Genomic DNA, 6,463 nt, shown 5'->3' on the forward strand with positions numbered 1-6,463 from the left:
AGCTAGCTGAGAAGTCCGCCATTCCGGCTCAAGCTTTTCGGTTCAACAGCTGTTTTTATACCCTTGCAGAGGGTATATTGATTTCAGTCAGAAGTTTGCAACGCAGTGAAGGAGACGTTTCCGACCCCATAAAGTATATATATTCTTGATCAGCATGACTAGACGAGTCGATCTAGCCATGTCCGTCTGTCCGTCCGTTTCTACGCAAACTAGTCTCTCAGTTTTAAAGCTATCGGGCTGAAACTTTCCCAAAAGTCTTATATATTTTGCAGGTAGTATATAAGTCGGAACCAGCCGGATCGGACAACTATATCTTATAGCTCCCATAGGAATAATCGCGAAAAAAATTTAAAAAATTATATTTTTGGTGTTTCATAACATATAACCTTCTAAGCTTGGAAATTACATTTTTTAATTAGTTCTGAATTTCGAATTCAATTTGATCAAAATCAGACGACTATATCATATAGCTGCCATAGGAACGATATAGCTTCGGTGTTTTTGAACATATAACCTCCTACGCTTGGAAATAAAATTTTTTAATTAGTTCTGAATTTGGAAAATTGGTGGGAAAATAATAATATGATACAAATTATAGCTTCGGTGTTTTTTGACATATTATCTTATACTATTGGGAATATCATTTTTTGTATTTTTAAATTTAATAATTATAGCTGAAAGGGTATACAAATTTCGGCTTGCCGAAGTTAACTTCCTTTCTTGTTTTAAACACATACACACTATTACCGACACATAAATGGGGATGCAGCTGGCTATCTCCAAAGGTCACTTACAGACTTCCAAATTGGAGCATACTTCTAGGCTGAACATAACTGACCATGAGCTTCAGGCGCCGCTACAAAGTCCCAAGGGAAAATTTGGCTAGGGTTATCTGTACCCTAGACTGATACCGACTAAAGACATGATTTTGTGGAATATCTTTTGCATGATAAGTACCTTTAATTCGGCCCTGTAAGTAGTTTCCTAACTTTCTACGAACTCTGGCCTTCACAAAGGAAGGACCGAATTTGACGTTGTAACCAATTTGAAAACAGCTTTGTTTAAAATTTCGACGGAAGATCTCTTGTCCTTCTTCAAAAGACACATTTCTAGATCGAAGATTATATCGCTTTTCGTTATCATGCTTTTCCTACATTAACTTGCAAGCTTTATGAATCAAATGAATCGTGACGATTGAATTGTGTATGCCGCCATGGGACGATAAAGGACTATCGTGAGCTCGCGAGAGGATTTCTGGAACCAGTTCTTTAGGTATCCAGAGCTTCAGGCATACTAATCCTGGACTTGCTCTCCCGTTAAATTTTCGGCTTTCCGATAAATGTAACCCTTGTCAGACTTGGGATCAGGAAAACAAGAGAAACATACTCAGCTGATTGAAAATATTCTGAGTTCATGTCCACTAAAAATCCTTCGCGTAAGTCTATAGCGGCTACTACGTCTTCATTAACACAGGAAAATGAGTCGGGAACAATATTTAGAGAACCCTTTCGATGTTCAATTGTAAAATCATATCTTTGTAAAGCTAAGGCCCATCGAGATAGCTGTGAATTTAGGTCGTGATTGGACATTAGCCACTTTAATGAGACATGATCGGTTACGATTTTAAATTTATGTCCCTCCACATAGGCTCTAAAATTCTTAAGTGCTGCCACCTCCACTAGACATTCTTGCTCGGTAACAGTATAATTACGCTGAGCTTTGTTCAGCTTCTGTGAAATGAACGCAATACGCCGTTCTTCTCCTTCTTTAGACACCTGTACTAGTACTGCGCCTATCGCTGTATTGCTAGCGTCGCAATGTATCGCGAATGGCTTTACAAGGTCAGGTCTGCATAAGACTGGAGCCTTGTTGAGAAAAAGTCTTAAGACTTCGAAAGCTTTTATGGCTTCGTCGGCGTCCACCTTTTTTGGGTCGGTGCGTATTTCATCATCGCCCATAATATGACCTAGATATCGCACACGAAGCATGCAGAAGTGACTTTTGCCAATGTTGATCGTCAAACCTGCACGCTCTATCTGCAGAGCGATCTCTCTGAGAACTTCAAGATGTCTCTCAAAGCTGGAAGAAACTATCAATAGATCGTCGACGTAAATGAACACCTCGCTTCTGAGATGAGCTGGCGCAACCTTGTCCATTAAACGGGACATTGTTTGTCTCGCGATGAAACCTCTAAAGGCATCCTTAAGGTCAATAGGCATCCTTTAGGTCAAGGCTGGATATGAATTCCGCCTTAGGCTAACGACTTATAATTCCAGCTATCTGGGGAAGAGGGTAGGCATTCTTTTCCGTAAAACTGTTTACCTTTCGGCAAGGACAGGCTGGGAACATTGTACGTCAGGAAAAAAGTTGGTGCATCTAAAGCTGCATACTATATGGATCGATCACTCGAGGTCTTCTGTTTGTATGGGGCCATTGAGTTTTTTGAACACTTATTACAACTTGTTTTGTATGTGTTGGCAGCTCCACAACCATAGCAAAAGACTCTTCTTTTGGCCACACAGTCCTGATACCTGTGACCTATCTTGCGGCAGTTCCAGCACAACAAGGAAAAGGCCTCGATATGGCCTTCTTTATCGGATTCCGATTCTAGCGGTACCTCCTGTTCTGGACTAAATTCAGAGATTTCGCGTTTAAAAGGGGAAGATCTGGAATAACACTGACAACGCTTAACATCAGACAAAAACGCTTCACCCCTGCGTCAAATCTCACTCGATTCTGAAACAGATTGAATATCGATATGTCTAACTTCGGGAGGAAGATTGTTTCGGAGATCCTGAATGAGCTTGTGAGGCATCCAAGGCTGTTCTAATTGATCGATTAGACTTGAAATCGAGCCATAGAAACAATTAAATATTTCGTTTGGATTTTGTTTGGTATTCTTAATCAACTCCTCAAGATCACCGTCATCCCTACTCTGTCGAAACTTTAGACGCTAGGCTGAACAAAAGCTATCCCATCGGACTTCGCCATAAGATTTGTGATATCGCCAATAGAATTCATTAGCTTTCCCTTCGAAAAGAACGCTAGCAGTTCTACAAAGAACAGTAAAATTATTGCCTAACGTCTCCCTAATAAGTGCTTCAATGCGTTAAATAAAATTGTCCACCGACACTCCTACACCAGAAAGTTGTATTTTCTAGCCGTTCAAAATATGAACTACTTCATCTGGTCGATTTAATAAATTTGCATCGGCACTTCGTAACGACGTTGGAGAGCCCGGAGCTAGAATGTCTTGCCTAGAACTAACCCCGGTTTCTGTATCGATTCTGTTGTAACCACTTCCGACCTGTTGATGATTAAAAGGTTGACTCAGCTCGCTTGGAGTTCTATTAGCCCCTTGATCGGACATTACCCTTGACATAGCTTCAGAATCGGACTTTTGAAATGAATCTGCCATACTTTCGGCAATCTACGCTCAATTGCTAGTAAAGTGATGACATTTGCAGTAATAGCACTAGGATTAGTATGACCGCTGTTGTTGGTATTGAAATTGCATCCTGACGAAGAAGCTATATCATCTGATACTTGTTTGTCCGCGTTATCTGCGGGCTGACGGTTCTTCGATTGGCTACGAGCTTGTCGACTATCCCCACTCTTTGTGAGTGCTGGCCTACAGAAAGCTTTGCACACCAATGCGCTTCTATGCATCGCTTGTGAAATTCATGTTGACATGATGTAACGCAAACCTCGATTATGTATATTTCGGTCTTGCATATCGGACAGACTATGTTTGCGCCCCTTTCGGCTACCCTTTCCGGAGATCGGTCTACTGCCATCATACACACGGACGATAATAAAAAAATTTTTGCAAAAAAGTGTATATAAACGGTTAGATAATGTTTCAGTGATAAAATATCAGCGGTACGATAGTAGTTTCAGTGAATAAATATAAAAGGTAAGATAACAGCCTCAAAATATATATAAGCGGTAAGATAATAGTTTCAGCAAAAATCGAAATCTTCGAAACCAACGAAAAATCGAAATAACGTAATAAGGATATATTAACTGAACTCTTTGCTTGATGCTCTACGACGAAGGGTATCTATTTTTTATAAAATCTCCCAGAAATTAGGAAATAAAAAAAAGAAAGGAAAAGAAGTTGCACACTTTATTTGGACTTGGTCAGCGGTTCTCGAATAAAAGAATATAATCCCTCTAGTCACAAGAAGGGAAACGAAATTGTGGGCATAACCTCTTTCTGGATATGGCACAGCTTGTGAGTAATGCCAGTACTTTCCATTTAGAGAAGTGTATGACCAATTTAATTTCATAATGGTGATTAGCTCAACGACTCGGCATTTGCATCCGGGACAGAAAATCTACCTAGTTTTGGTTTATGCTTCTGCTTTTCTCAGACCAAGACACCTTGTCCTCTCTGCTATTTATAAGAAAAATTCTCTCGTTAATTCTAAATTTTCGGACGGTCAGAAAAACTAATAGTCACTCGATCTGTTTTCCAAGATTAATTTAAAATTTAAGAAAGAACTTTAATAAGGGTAAAGAAAATATTAAACAATGTTGAATTTATTTATCTGTGAGTCTCAATCAATTAAACTGTAGTTATTAAGAACCCACGATGGGCGGCACTTTTCTTAATAACATTAATAATTATAACTGTAGCGTGTAACGTTCGACTAAAGTGCAAAGTACTTTTAATGATTCCAAGGATCTGTATTGGCTGGGCACGCTATATATTCCACACTAGCTCGTTGGCTTGGGGAAGGTCTTGCTTGTACAGATCTGGACACTGTCTACTATTATTAGGATCGGAATTGAGCGTGCATCCGACAATATCGAAGGCCAGTTACTAAACCGGAAGAAAAGATACATAATTTAGAAAAATTTAGATTTAATTAGCAAGAAGGAAGTTATCAAAAGGAAAAGTGTGAAACAAAGAGAGAGATTTGTTGATTGCGAAGCCTTGTATGCAATTAGGCTCGCATAATGCCCACCCTTCTTATGACCATTTATTTTTTTTTTTAATAATTTAATTTATTAAAGAGGAAATTCCCAGTGTGAAGTGAAAGAATTCCTTTTAAAGTTAATTCGTTATTGGCATGGTTACATTTGAAATAATGGCTTTCTTAAATTTGTGGCGTAGATATTTTCTACTGTCGTTTATGAGGTTTTGATTGGTTTTCAGTTGCTCTTCTGTTAAACTAAAATAAAGGTAAAAACAACTCACACAGCTGATTCCTCGGCGGACGGTCGATCTTCGAACGCAGGTAGGCTGGAAAGGAAATCAAAGCATTTTCCTGCTTTGACATTGGTTTATATGTGCACTTATAAACGTTTCATTATTTTTTCGAGTGAAAACGTTTTAAGAAAACTTTACCCAGGGACAAAGTAACCGTAATTTAACCGCGCAGAGGACGAATCTTAACTTATTCTTAATCTTATTAATTATTTAATTAGTTTACATTTTTCCATAATATAGTTATTGTTACTTCACTATTAAATTAATGAATTAATTAAATTTTTCGTCTTGTTTTAAGTTGACTGTCTCTTCACATGTTTTGGAAATTCTCCCAGTGTAGCCTTGTTCACTGTTATACACGTGGAATTTTTCTCGCCAGCTTGATAGTTTTGAGATTACAAATAAGGTTAAGATCGCTGCCCAAGCGGTAGATTTCACATGTTGAAGATTTGGGTTAGGGCCGATCGAGTTGGGCAGGCTTTCGCAATTTACGGGACTATATGGCCGAGGAAATTCCTCGACGAGCTGTAATAAGGATGCTCCCTGCTGCAACTACTGATCGCTGAGCAAATAGGGGGAACTCCGAAGGCTGAACAAATAGGGGTGCTCCCCAAGGCAACTGCAGATCGCTGGACAAATAGGGGTGCTCCCCAAGGCAACTGCAGATCGCTGACCACAGGGGGTTTTCCTCTGCACAACTTGGATTGGTGGCCGATGCGGGTGCTCCTAAGGGCAACTCAGAATCGCTGGTCAATGTGGGTGCTCCTCAGGGCAGTTTAGGAGTGCCGGCCGATGTGGGTACTCCCCTGGACATCGGATGAAGACAAACTGGGCACCTAGCGAATAAGAACGACCTATGTGTGAGAAAAAACCTTCGATCACTGAGAACTTTTTCTACCAACCTTGCAAATGCACTCGCGCTACTTGTTTGCTGTGGCGGCAGTATCGGGTATCGTAGAATTTCAACCTTGAAAAAGCACAAAGATTCAGCACACAAAATGATTTTGCGCCAAAAAAAAAACTTCTTTGATTTGTTACTTGGGAAAACCACTTTTAGCTAACTTCTTTCTGCCGCGTACTTTTATATATAATAAATTTACCGAATTGCTACCGTGAATATTTTCCACGTCTGTCTGCCACGCCGGTTCAATTACAAAGAATGTTCATAAATCATGCGGCGTTGGTTTCGACCATTGCCGGAAATTTCAGCCAACTGAGAAGTCTGCCATTTCGGCTTAGAACAAG

At 39.7% G+C, this 6,463-nt stretch overlaps 1 long non-coding RNA gene across 1 annotated transcript; it reads right to left on the minus strand.

Annotated features, from left to right (window-relative positions):
- Positions 1 to 5,054: 5,054 nt before the first annotated feature.
- Positions 5,055 to 6,463, minus strand: LOC119561840. Its single transcript, XR_005221466.1, has 3 exons — positions 6,319 to 6,463; positions 6,121 to 6,185; positions 5,055 to 6,054 (listed from the first exon to the last, which is right to left on the minus strand). It is a non-coding gene; the product is annotated as an uncharacterized LOC119561840 (long non-coding RNA).

This window comes from Drosophila subpulchrella, unplaced genomic scaffold (genome assembly GCF_014743375.2).
Source record: "Drosophila subpulchrella strain 33 F10 #4 breed RU33 unplaced genomic scaffold, RU_Dsub_v1.1 Primary Assembly Seq377, whole genome shotgun sequence".
NCBI classification, from domain to species: domain Eukaryota; kingdom Metazoa; phylum Arthropoda; class Insecta; order Diptera; family Drosophilidae; genus Drosophila; species Drosophila subpulchrella.